The sequence below is a fragment of the Sminthopsis crassicaudata genome, chromosome 5 (assembly GCF_048593235.1).
Source record: "Sminthopsis crassicaudata isolate SCR6 chromosome 5, ASM4859323v1, whole genome shotgun sequence".
NCBI lineage: Eukaryota > Metazoa > Chordata > Mammalia > Dasyuromorphia > Dasyuridae > Sminthopsis > Sminthopsis crassicaudata.
Genome location: NC_133621.1, coordinates 143,531,523 through 143,544,955, shown reverse-complemented (window position 1 = coordinate 143,544,955; position 13,433 = coordinate 143,531,523). Strand labels below are relative to the sequence as shown.

Below are 13,433 nucleotides of genomic sequence, written 5' to 3'. Positions count from 1 at the left end.
TTACATACATTGTGGCTCACCTTCAACTGGCTTCCTCTTGAATGCTGAGGTGATAGCAGAAGTCAGCCTCACTTATCAGGCCCTGCTCCACTGCCTCCTCGCCCGGTCCAACTTGGTCCTGCTTCCAAGCTCCTCTAGGGCTAAAAAAAGCCCAAATGCCAAATGATGTTCAAGCCCTGAATTGTGGTGATGCCTTGCAGTAAAACTTGACTTCATCACAATCCTGGGTTTGGACATTATAATATCAGATTAGCTTCTATGCTCACAGTCATTTTCAAAAGAGAAGTCATTGAAAACTGAAGAAACACATCTAACTAGGCAAAGTATCAACCTTTCTACAAGTTAAAGTGACCAAAAGAAGGATTATGAAAGTTAATGTCAATTAAATCCAATCATCAATAGAACTGACTCAAGAAATATGAAATGGGAAAGTCTATAAAATGAAGCACAATGAAATCATGTACAGTGATCAACAAAGGTTGACTTCAAACTAAAGACAAGGAAAACTGAATAGAATTTAGGCAGTATGGTATGGTATGGTAAGAACACTATGATAAGGAGTTAAGAGATCTGGGTTCTAGTCTTAGTCTTGTTTCTAACTTGCTATATGACCATAGGCAAAGCATTTAATCTTTCTGAATGAGGAGAGACTGGATGACTGCTAAGGTTTAAAATATTATGGCTCTGCAAGGAAAAAAAAATTGATGATGAAAGCAATAGAGGAGAGGTAATGGATTTAGGTCCCAATAGACCCTTCGTCTGTAAAAGATGAGTTTGACATAAATTCCAAATGGGCACAGAAAAGAGCAAAATGAAATTCAAACTGCAAAAAAGGAAAATGAATATGTCTAGGAATGACAATTCAACATGTAATCTGCTAGGTGAATCTGAAAGATAATAAAGGTACAAAGGGTTTGATGTGAGAAGAGAGGAACTTAGAAATGAGTATTGATATGACAACAAAAAGTATCCAAGTTATTCTGCATTGCATTCAAAGGAATCTTGAATTTGATTCTTTTTTGGTGTCAAAGTGAGTCTAAGGTGTTATAAACCAGACCCCTATGGTAAAACCAACTCTCTCTGGTGACTAGGTACAATTCAGCATAGTAATTTAGTTTATATTTATTTCAGTAGTTTGAAGTTATCCATAGTCAATCCCTGACTTACAATCCAGTTATATTCTCAAGGTTTATTTATAAATCTGTTGTTTGCAACTCAGAACACATCTTTCTATAAAAACAATGTTTTAAATGGTGGTTTGGTTCCCAGGTTAGTCCACAACAGCCCACTGAACCCATAAAGAAACTGAAATGCTACATGTGTACCATGAAAAACACTGAATGGGTTATTTGTGGAGAATCTTATGAGATTTTCAGGACAACTAAAGGGGCTTTAAAGGTTGATGACATGGATTCTTTTGGAGCACTTTTCTTTAAAAATCATTCTTGAGAAGAAACCTGAACAATGCCTTCTTTTTCTCAAAACAAATTTGAAAGAGGCAAAGAATAAGAAATTTTCCCAAAGGAAATAAGCAGATTTTTTTTTTTCACATACGGATATGTGAAAAAAGCTCTTTTGAGGCACTTAGTTGTGAATAGTGGAAAGAGCTTGGTATATAAGAATCCCTGAGGTAAATGGAAGAAAGGAAAATAGGATCAGATAGTTTCCTTCACTGATCCCCAAAGGACAATTTAGCTCCTAGATTAGAAAAATCCTTGGAGTTAGTAGAATTGGATTAGATTAGAGGTGTAAGTATGTGGGTGGGTGGGGTATTTTTATCTAAGGGCCATTTGTACACTGAATGATTCTTAATTTGTAGAATGCTTGCACATAGTAGGTGTTTAATAAATATTTGATGAATTATCAAGGGGAGTATTTTGTATTGCAGTGATATTATCTTTAGCAAAGAATTTCCTGATCCTGATCAAAAAATGGTAGAAAGGAGAGGCTGCAGGGCACAAGATTTCAGTAGCTCTCAATCAGGAAAGTAACCTTCTTACTAGCAAGCAGATGACAATAACAGCTGGAGTAAAGAATTTCTCTTTCTATCACCATTGATGAAACAGTGCTGAATTGAGCAGAACATACTATCAAGCTTTAAAAATTTAAGAACAATAAAGATTCTAAAGCTGGATTTGGCTAACAAAGTAGTCAAAATGAATCAACTACTGAAAGAAATTACTTAAGAAGCAACCTGAAGCTGTTAAATATTAAAATTAAGTAACACTTAAAGGGAAGATGATGAGATGGTAGCACATGAGCATCAAAATGTAGAAGCACTAGTAGCAAATAATAATAATAATAATATTTTAATTTTAAAAATGAATATTTTGATTTATTTTACAAAGGAAAAAAAATAAAATTTAAGTCCAATATGAAAAATAGAGTAGTTAATCAGGTAAAAGGATAGCCAACAAGATATCCCTTTGGTAGGGACTGTCTTATACTTTTTTTTTTGCATTCTTCACATGGGTTTTCCAATGGAGTAGGCCCTCGATAAATATCTGTTGATCTGATTTGGATTTTAGACAATAAACAAATCCTTCGGTTTCCCACCGTGGTTTGTGAAGATACTGCTTGCTTATGATATGACTCAGACTACAATAGGGAATCATGAAGATGGGATACAAAAAAAAAGAAAGGGGGAAAAGGCCCACTAGAATAGGTCAATCATTGCCATAATTGATAAGTAAACATCTTGCTAATACAAAGAGAAGCAGATTTGGAGTTAGAGGATCTGGGTTCAAATCCAGACCTTGCTGCTACCTGATATGAACTTGCATGAATTATTTCATTTCTCTGAGTCTCAGCATGGGCAAATGATAAGTTCTCTGTAAGTTCTAACTATATGGGCTAAGAAATAACTGAATGTGGCTGTAGTGCAGAAAGGTGAGGTAATGGCATCTATAAAGAGAGAGTCTTAAGGGCCCTTCTCACCCCTTTTTTGTCCACATGAATGCTGGAGCTAGAAGATGGACAAACAGAGGGGACTCTAAAATGTCTCACTTCTGACCCAGTTGGGGCCCTCAGGACCCTGCTCCACAGTATAGCCCTTGAGAAGGACTAGCTGGTTCTTCTGAAGATCTTGCCTAACTCAGTTTTGCCTCAGTCTTTCATGAATACCACACATAGCTTCATACAACTGTGGGAGAGTATGTTCTATTGCTATGGTTTGAAATCTTAAAAGCAGGAGCACAGTCAGCCACCCAGGAAATGTTTTACAAGAAATGAATCCCATTTTTCTCCTAGAAAATTAGTCTCCCTCCACCACACTTCAAGAGAGTTAGAGAAAAATTCTGTACATTTGCAAATCAATAACTCACATTGGCTATAGGAACGATAAAGCTCAATATGCTACCCTGGAGACCAATAATGACTTAGTTTTCTAACACAATCCTTCTCTTTGAGAACCAGGCAAGAAAATGACACATATCTTCAGTCCAAGTCCTGTACCAATGATCTTTTTTTGGAGGAATGGGGGGAGATATTTGGTAGAAATATCAGTAGGCTGGTGGTAAGAATGTTGCTGAAGTTGTGCTGTACATTTTACCACTTGCTACTTTTCAAAGAAATTTGCACAAGGCTTATTATTTGGATGTTAGAGAAACCTCTCTATAGAGAAAAGATGATTTGCTCTTTTTTTAAAAAAAAGTATTTTTCTCATTTAACTTGAAAGTTTCTGGGTTTTGTCAGAATCTCACACACTTTGGGGCACTTTTTCCTGGGGAGCTGCCACACCTCCAATGACTTCACTCATTTTCACAATCACTTACATAGTTACCAGTTGTTTGTTAGAACATGTGAAATTCCTATCTGGAATGAAAGTTTTATGCCAAATAATGGAGCTAACCTTGGGACCTGGTTCAATAATATGCCTATAGGGATTAACAATGAGAAGAAGGAATGCATTTTGTCTTAATTCATCCATTCTTCTAAGCTTTAGGCATCCATCAACAAAGTAAATGCCCTAGACAATCAGAGAGGGAACCACAATTCCTAATCATGTTAAACTGGCCCCAGTATAGTCTCTAGAAGTGACAGTCAGCTTCCCATTATCTGAAGCATTTGTGACATGGCTCTTGGAAATCTGCTGGATGCTGGATTTCTTCCCCATATCAGAAAGACTCTCAAGAAACCTAATTCTTCACAAAAATAGGCAATGGAAACAACCTTTATGAAGTATAATCCCTTAAAAAAGGAGATATTTCTTCACAAATTTAGAGCTAATACAGAGACCTCAGAGGTTACTTAATTCAATTTCATCATTTTAGAGATGAGAAAAATGAGGTCCAGGGAAGTTATATGATTAGGCCCAAAGTCAAAAAAGCGAATGAGAGGCAGGATCTGAAACAGGGTCCTCTGGAAATCAGCGTTCTTTTCAGTGTATCACCGTATCTCACTCTAGCCAAAAGAGCTGAAAACTTTTTACATCCCCTGACATCTGGAATGGGGCAACACTGCCTACAACTTATGGCCTTACCCAGGAAACAGCAGACAAGCACACAAGTAAACCGAATCTGACATTCAGCTGTGGGTGTTCTAAGAGGTAAAACCTGGTGTTTCATTTTTATAAAGGCCAAATCATGATTTTTTTTTTTTTAGGGAGCTGCTTCAAGACTGAAAAGGGGCTTATAGACTCTGTGTACTAAAATAAGACTCAAAACTGGAAGACAAGCTAATGGTTTGGCATCTTTCCCTTGCCCAAGCCCTCCAGACCTAACACAGGGACTTCCATGCTTCAGTCTAGAACACTCTTCAAGAGGCCTGGCTGCCAATTTGTCAAACACATTGGTGTGAATGCTGGCAGCTTTTCTTTTTGGAGCCAGTACAAATAAAAAGAAAACAGCACCTGAGTAGCATGGAATACAGTTATTTCAAGCATTTGGTCTTGATTTTTGCTGGTCCATACAGGGGAGGTTTGAATACCAGCTGTTAAGCAATTGTAGCAGAGGAAGATAAATAAGGCAGATTCTTTTCCCTTTTCCCACCCTCTGCTTCTGCTTTCCTACCAGCAGTTCTTACATTCACCAACACTGCTAACTAAGCTGGCTGACAGTACTTTAAGCAAGAGATTTGATTCCATCCAGCTTAGGTGGAATGTGAAGTGAGCATATCTACTATGTGAACACAGGAAGAGGGGATTCCAATATTGAACCTAACAATACTAACTATAAAGGAAGATGGATTTTTAGTTAAGAGACAGTCTGATGGTTATATGCTTATCTGTCCATGGGTAATCCATAAATATATGGAGAAATTTACAGATATAAGTATTAGAGCTTTTTGGGAATCTGAATGTGGCTCTGATATGGATCTGCTCTTGGGGATAAAATGCCTCTGACTCCACACTGGATCCCCCTGACCTGGGTAATAATAACTTCAATTTATATAGCTCTTCAAAGTTTAGCAACTGTTTTCCATTGGGGATCATTGTTGATTTCCAAGATTTACCATCTACTCCAAAACACATATATCTAGCCACTCTTTTGCTTTCCAAATCCTTCCAGTTATTCTGCATCTTATATTCCCTTGTGTCCCAAAACCTTTCCTTTCTTTTCTCACCAGATGCTAGAGGAATGGGCTCTCTATGCCCCTTTCACTTTCACTATGTGCCCCATGGGGAGAAACTTCAAAATAAAATTTGGATGTCAGTAAAGAAAAGTCTAGCACTGCAAGACTATCCACTTCAAGTGTGTATTTATCAGTGAGTTCCATAAATGTGAAACAACAAACTGCCCACATATGAGTGGTCACTTTTCCAGTTTTTATCAGGAGAGTTCCATGAACTGCAGATTCTTTCTGGAGTGGCCACATGTAGTCATAGAAATATCTGAATCCTTCCCTAAGACTTTCCAGGACGCATTTACAATGCCTTCTACTAATTTTCTAGAACCTCTGAATAGAACCCCATGATTTATTGAGCTCTGGACACTTTATGTATTTTGCTATCACCTAGAATAAGAACAAAAGGAAAGATAGCACCCTTCGATGAAGGTTATCAGGTGGGGCTGATGTTTTTCTTGGAATTCAACCTCTCAATATCATAAATCTCTAATTTAAATAAAGTCTCTTGCTCTGTCTTTGAGAAGGAAGAAGTTCAGTTGTCAAAATATAAGCTGTCATTGTTAGTGAACACCACTAAACTATGTCAGTTATACAGACCTTATAAAGGTGATATAAATATATGAGTCCCAGGTTAACTGGAAGAAATGTCTCAACACCCTTTCCCTTAATGGGAGAGAGTCTGGATTAACAGGAAGTAATTAGGAATCATGCTGCTGGGTAGCTAGATGCAGTGGGCTCTCTCAGTTGTATATACAAATATTTTAGGCAATAAACACTTGCTGTAGGAACCCCATTGTACAATCTAATTTAAGCAGCAAGCAAAATGGTCACATCAATGGGCAGAGTTAGGTTTGCATGAAGTCTTAGTCATCTTCATGGCAATCCAATATCCATTCCCCAATACTCATCACAGACTACTACACCACAGCCAATCTTTTAAGTTTTCTTTCTGCTGCTTCTATTTTCAAGCCCCAGACTTGAAGATATTCAACTGGTAAAACTGAACACAAGCTTAGGAGGGAAACATTACTGAAAATGCACAGTGGTAAATATCATGCAACACAGTGATATAGGAACAGCAGACAAACCATGCCAGCATGCAAAAATCAGAGCTAGGAATTAATAGAAGGCAAATATCTCATGTAGCCTATGAAGGTAATAAAGCAGAATATCAGATAAGCCCTGCAAATAGCAGCCATGAATCAGTTGAGGCTATGTATGTAACAAATAAGTGAAGGACACTAATTTTTTTGAGTCACTGTCTCATATGCATTGATACAAATGAGAAACGCATGGTTGAAATATGGTCCAAGTGTTGATTAGGAAGGCAGTATGGTACAATGGAAAAAGGCTCTCTCTAACACACACACACACACACACACACACACACACACACACACACACACACAAAAACATTCTCTCCCTCCTTCCCTCTCTCTTCCCTTCCTTCCCCCCCCCCCCCATTTCCTCCAAGTGCTTCTGGAGTTAACGATCCTGGGTTCAAATCTTGTCTCTGACAAATTACCTGTGTGACTTTGGGCAAGTCACTTAAATTCCTTCAAGTTTTTCAACTATAAAACTAGAATAAATGTTCTCTGAAATCCTTTAGCAATCAAGATCTATGATCTTTTCTTCTATAGTATGCGTGCTTAGACTAGAGATGAGCCTTAGAAGGTTCAGAAAGTAAACTCAATTGAATATTCAGGCAGTTCTGGTTAAAACAAAAACAAAAACAAAAACAAAAAAGATTTGGCAATGGATAAATTGAAACTAACAGTCAAAAAATGGGAACTTAGTGTTATTTGTGGATTTCAACCATCGGGGCCATCTCTGTGCAAAGTAGAGTAGGATAATTGAGAGTTGGCTTTTAGATCAAAGACTGAACTCGGAATTTTCTCTTCTCATTCCCTGCCCTGGAATTCAGGGGAATATCATAATGTAGTATTTAGTAAGATTTCCTGGCATCATTGGTTCTTTCCATTCATTTGAGGCTTGTCTCTTTCATAGGGGCCCACCTTGCTTCCTCAACAAACCAGGAGCTATATATAAGGTTATATGCCTGAGGCAGAATTTAATGGGGGGGAGGAGGGTGTAGTAATGATGGTAATTGGACCAGCCAAGCTGGTCTCTCCTCTCCAGAAAATCCTCTGGGATATGATTGGGAAATAGATAAGACAGAGTTATAAAGCGTGCTGTGCCTGAAGTTGCTTGCCCAGTGGACAGATATGATGGTCTACGTGGACATCTAGAGTTATGTAAGCTTTTCCTCTAGTCATAATGATGAATAGACAGTAATGCATCAGTAATTCTACCTTAGAATCTGTAGAAATGAAAGTACAGGAGCAGGGGATACAGGGAGAGAATCTAATTCAGTTCCTGGTCTGGCACATAATATGGGTCCTAACTGACTAAATGTTTTAGCATAAGTCTCTTCACACATACCTCCTGCAGGATAGTACAGCTGTGACATATTCATCTTCCAGAGAGGATCTAAGGAATTCATGCAACAATATACACAAAGTTGTTTGACTCCCTCAGAAGAAAGAAGTGATGGTATCCTTAATAGGATTAGGTAGTATTTACCTAACCTATTTCCCAAAGAGTTCAAAGTACTCTTCAGGATCTTTTCTTTCCTGTCTTGCATAAGTAATTATCAATTTTTGTTAAGAATAGGAAAGAAATGAGTGAAGTTCTTATTTTTGAATGAGGAGAGCAAGATGCCAGTCTTCATCTGTAAAATGCAAAGACTGAATTAGTTGTCCTTTGAGCTATCTTCAAAGCAAAGGGAGGTTTTTGCTCTCATCTTTGCTAACCAAAACTCATTTGGAGCCTTACATAAAATGCACATCTTTGAATTTAAATTTCAAGGATAGAAACTGATCACTTAGCATGGATGGCACAATGTTTATTTCCTGGAATTAAGGTTTAAATTTTGCCAATTAACTTTTCAGGTATTATTTTCATTAGGTACCCTCAACTATGAGGATCTAGCTTGTGAGTCTACAAATCATGTCAATAATCATTACATTTAAGATGCGAAAGAAAGGAGAAAGAAGAACTAAAAGAAATTCGTTTGTGAAGCATTTTGGCCAAGGAGTAGGATAGAGAAATTGAAATTTCTAGATCAAATGTGTGGGGATTCCATGGTTTTCATTTTCAAATTTTTGTTGTTCAGTTGTCATTCAGTTGTGTCCAATTCTTGATGACCCCCGTGGACCAACTGGCTGTAGGTTTTTCTTGGCAAAGATACTGGAGTCTTCTCCAGTTTTTTGCAGGCAGAAGATAAATGACTTTCCCAGGGTTATATAGTTAATGTCTGAAGTCAAATTTGAATTCTGGTGTTTATGACTCCATGCTCAGTACTCTATCTACTCCTCCACGTAACAGCCCTCAGTACTTATTGTCACACAGTACCATGGGTTAAAAAATAATAGAATTTAGAGATAGAAGGGGCCTCAGAAACCAGCTAGTTTAGTCATCTCATTGGGTGGATGGGTGGGATTTATAAGTGATTGTATTGGGGTAAGGATTCCCTTTCCCAAAGCAGATTAGGAAATGTGCAATGTATAAGAGAACTGTGTGAGGCCCTGAAAATTTAAGGTGATCTGTCCAGAGTGAATCAGTTATGTACAAGAGGCAATCCTGAAACCCATGGGAATCAACCCAAATCTGAGGCCACCTCTCTATTCACAACAACATATTTTAAAGTTTCCTGAAATTAAGGTTTACTTTTTACTGAACAACATTTTATGAATTATTCTCTTGACGTAGAATAAGAAAATTTCATTTGGCTTTGATTTTTAGTATGAATACCTCATTTTACAGATGAGAAAACTGAGGCTTAAAGTACACTGATACTAGTGGAAGAGCAGGGCTAGAACACAGATCTTCTGATTGCCAGCCCAATCCTCTTTCTCATACACAACATTGTTTCTAAATTGCTAAACTTTAGATCTTCTGACTTCGATTTTTCGTTTTAATGAGGTTAGAACTGGCAAATGTTCTGATTACTTCTCACTCAGAAATCTCATTAGAAAACTTCTCCCAAGTAATTTTTTTCCTGAGAGTCTATAATAGTTCTAACTACATTTCCATCCCTAATTGTGACCCTGACCAAATTACCTTTCTGTGCCTCTGTTCTTTCATATGTAAAATGATTAGCCAATTCATTGGACAAAATATAGAAAGAAGGAAGGAAGAGAGGAAGGGAAGGAAAAACAGGAATCAGTTCTGGACCTGAAGCCTGGAAGACCTAGCTTTAATGCTTGGGTGATCTTGGATAAGTCATTTCACACACACCCCCCAATAGGCTGAGCACTAGAAGGGACATTGAAAGTTTTCTAGAACAACTTTTCATTTTACAGATGTGGAAACTGAGCCATAAAAAGGCTTAGTGATTCTCTCAAGAACAAACAAGGAGTGTCAGGGTCAGGATTTGAAACCAGATCCTTTGACTATAAATCTTGTGCATGATGCTGAATCGCTGGGCTTTAGCTTCTTTAGCTGTAAAGTCAGATTATGTGATCTATAAACTCCTTCCCAAGGCTAAATCCTATTAATCTAAGATATAATACATGTAGAGGGCTTTGGAAGAAAAAAGGTGCCAAGATACCATTTTAACCTCAGCCAGGCCCCTGATACTACTCAGTAATACTTCCATTTCACTTTTATTGACTGCATGTCATTCTCCTACAGTGACTTCGCAAAGCTTTTCTTTTCTCCTCAAGCCCTCAGTTTTTCTCCACCCCCATTTAGGGTAAAAGATTTAGCTTTCTGTTTTTCTGAGGCCATCTGTCAAGAGATCCCTCAATTTCTCTCCTCAAAATTATTCATCATCACACTCATTTTCTCTTCCTTCCCCCTGACGGCTTGCTAAAGCTAACCTTTTTATATATAACCTTGATTCATTTGCCCTGCTGCCGTTTACAAAATCTTTATTCAATAATCAGACCTATTTTTCCAGGCATCTTTTTTTTTTTTTTCAAATTAAATTGAATTTTATTTTCAAACACAGATCCACCTTCTTCCCAACCCACTTCCCTTCTTCCTAACCGTCTTGAGAAAGAAAGAAAAACAAAGTTTGTTACTTCATTGTTGTTGTTTGTCTTTCATTCTTGAAGGAGACCATAGCATCGAGGAGGTGATGTCATGACATCAACTGAATTGGATTTAAATGAGGGAAGACTGTGCAAGATCACCTGCCTCAATTTCTCCTCCAGAGCCATCTGGGTCCACTGACAAGATAGTGATCAAGATGATTGGAAATGGCCCTGGATGAAATTGAAGACCTTGAGCTTTTTAAACAAAGGTCTTCAACAGGTCTCAGTTTAACTGAAGTCACATCCATTCAGTGATTTAAGATTAAGTTGTAATTATGTATCTTCAGTTTCTTACTCTCTACTGAGGTACTTATTGTGTCATCTTTCAAGTCACAAAACATTTCAAATTGTCCTCCCCACCCCAGCCTAAAAAAACTTTCTAGGGCCTTCTTACAGAGCATTCAGCCACCATCCCATCTTTTTCCCTACGTTGACTACCAAAACTTCTTGAAAAACTTGTGTACAATACCTATCTCTTTTATGTCTCATAATCTCTCTGCTCTTCCCCTCACTCTCTTGAAACTATTCTTTCAAGGTTACCAATGAACTCATCACCAAAACCAATCACTCCTCTGGCAACTCTGAAGCTTGTAATAATACTGAACTCCTTATGGATATATTCTGTCCCTTTGGTTTCAGAGCTACCATATTCTCCTGGTTTTCCACCAATCTAACTGTTGCTTCTTTTTTCTTTACTACATCTTTTTCTAACTCTTGAAGGTGAAAGTATTTTGCCAGGTCCTGTTCTGCACTCTCTGCATTACACTTTCTCTCTTGGTAATTTCAGTCACTCAGATACCATCAACTATCACCTTGCAAATGACTCCCAGATTTCTAGTTACAGTCCTTACTTATCCACTTCTTCAGTTGCCTATACAATATATCTGCATACATGTCCCATAGGGACTTACCAAAGCGAACTAATCTTTCCTACCCCTCCAATTGACTTCACTATCTTTGTCATGGGAGCACCATTCACGGAACCTCCCATTTTTGACACATATGTGTTTACTTTTCCTCTTAGGTCTCATTTCCAGGCATTTATCAAGTTATCAAGTTACCATTGCCTTCACCCTGTACATTCAGTCCATCTTTACCACCCTCCTGAACTTTGCAATCATCTCCTCAGAGATCTTTCTGCTTTCATTTTCTCTTCCCTCCAATTCACCCTTCATGGCTCCGTTAAATTTATTTTCATTATACCTAGATCTGGGTCATATTACTCCAGGGCTCGAAACCAGTGGCTTTCTACAACTTAGCCACACTATTATATTTGCCTAAAATGCCTCCCCTCTTCCCCCCTTTGCATTTTCTCTATTAGTCTTTGAAGCCTAATGCAAATGCTACTTACTTTAAAAAGCCTTCCCTGATATCCCAATTTGGCAATAACTTTTTCTGGAATAGTGTAGAACCTGAAATCATCAGAGTTGTGTTGTGGCTGGAGGCTGCCATGAAGACTTGGGTCATGTCCTAAAGGCAGATAGATGGTGCAGTGGTAGAGTGCTGAGCTTAAAGTCAGAAAGATTCATTTTCCTAAGTTTAAATCTAGCCTCAGACCCTGGGCAATCATTTAACCCTGTGTGCTTCAGTTCCTCATCTGGGCAATCATTTAACCCTGTGTGCTTCAGTTCCTCATCTGTAAAAATGAACTGAGAAAAAATGGCAAACCACTACAGTATCTTTGCTAAGAAAATCCCAAATAAGTCACAAAGGGTCAGATGTGATTGTAAAACAACAGAACAACAAAGCAAAACTATATATCTAGTTAGAGATGTCTGTTAAGGCAGTTGAAGATGTGAGACTAGAAGTCAGTTGAGAGACTGGGATAAGATTAGTAAACTTGAGATTCATCAGCATAAAGTGGAAAATTAAATCCATGGGAGTTCTCCAAGTGAAATAGTATAGAAAGATTAGTAAAGGGGACCCAGAAAACGAAGCTGTGGAGCATCTATAGTTAGAGGGCATGAGCTAGAAAACCAAGAGAAAGTAGAGTTTTGAAAACCTACAAAGAACTATCAAGGAGAAGAGGGTGATTGACACTCTTAAAGGCTGCAGAGAGGTCAAGAAGAATGAAAGTCACTGAATTTGGCAATTAAGAGATCATTGGTAACCTTGGAGAGAATAGTTTCCTTGGAATAATGAAGTTGGAAATCAGATTGTAAGGCAAGAAAAAGTGGAGGTACCAATTATAGCAATCTTTCTCAAGGAGTTTAGCCACACAGGGCAGAATACAGGACAAAAGTGAGCTAGAATAAAAGCATCAAGTGAAGAGTTTTTTTGAGTATGGGGGTGGGGGGAGACAGAATGTGGGCATTAGAGAAGGAGTCATACAGGGAGAGATTGAAGATAAATGAAAGAAGGGAGAGGAATTGTTTATGCAGAAAGAAGAGTATTACTTGAAAAGGAGTGAACTCATGTAAAACAGGGTGAAGGAAGAGACTGCAATAGTAGATAGAAGGGAAAAGTAGAAGCTCACAGTAAATGTCTTCACTTTTTTCCTCTACAATATAAGGTGAGGTTCTCTGCCGAGACTAGGGAAGGAGTGCCATGGGAGGTTTAGGAAGATGAAAAGGTATGGAAGAGTCTCTATGTAATAGGATAGTGAGTTTATAAGTGAAGTATAAAAGGACTGCCTAGTAGCAGTGAGGGTCCAATTATATAAATCTGTAGTGGACGCAATCCAAATTGTTGAAAGATTTTCTACAAGTTCATTGAGCAGCACATGTGTAGGTGCAAAGATAGTGGATGGTAGGGATCATCCAAGGGTGA

The 13,433-nt window shown here is 38.0% G+C and overlaps 1 protein-coding gene across 6 annotated transcripts in view; it reads right to left on the bottom strand.

Moving 5' to 3' along the window:
• The window catches only part of ATXN7L1 (ataxin 7 like 1), a 241,256-nt gene that overhangs the window by 204,611 nt on the left and 23,212 nt on the right, over positions 1-13,433 (bottom strand). The window contains exon 3 of one of the 6 annotated variants that reach the window (XM_074268383.1): positions 21-140. The exons of the other annotated variants lie outside the window; for them this stretch is intronic. The gene's annotated coding sequence lies outside the window, so the exon portion shown is untranslated. The remainder of the gene's footprint in view (positions 1-20; positions 141-13,433) is intronic. 6 annotated transcript variants of the gene reach the window in all.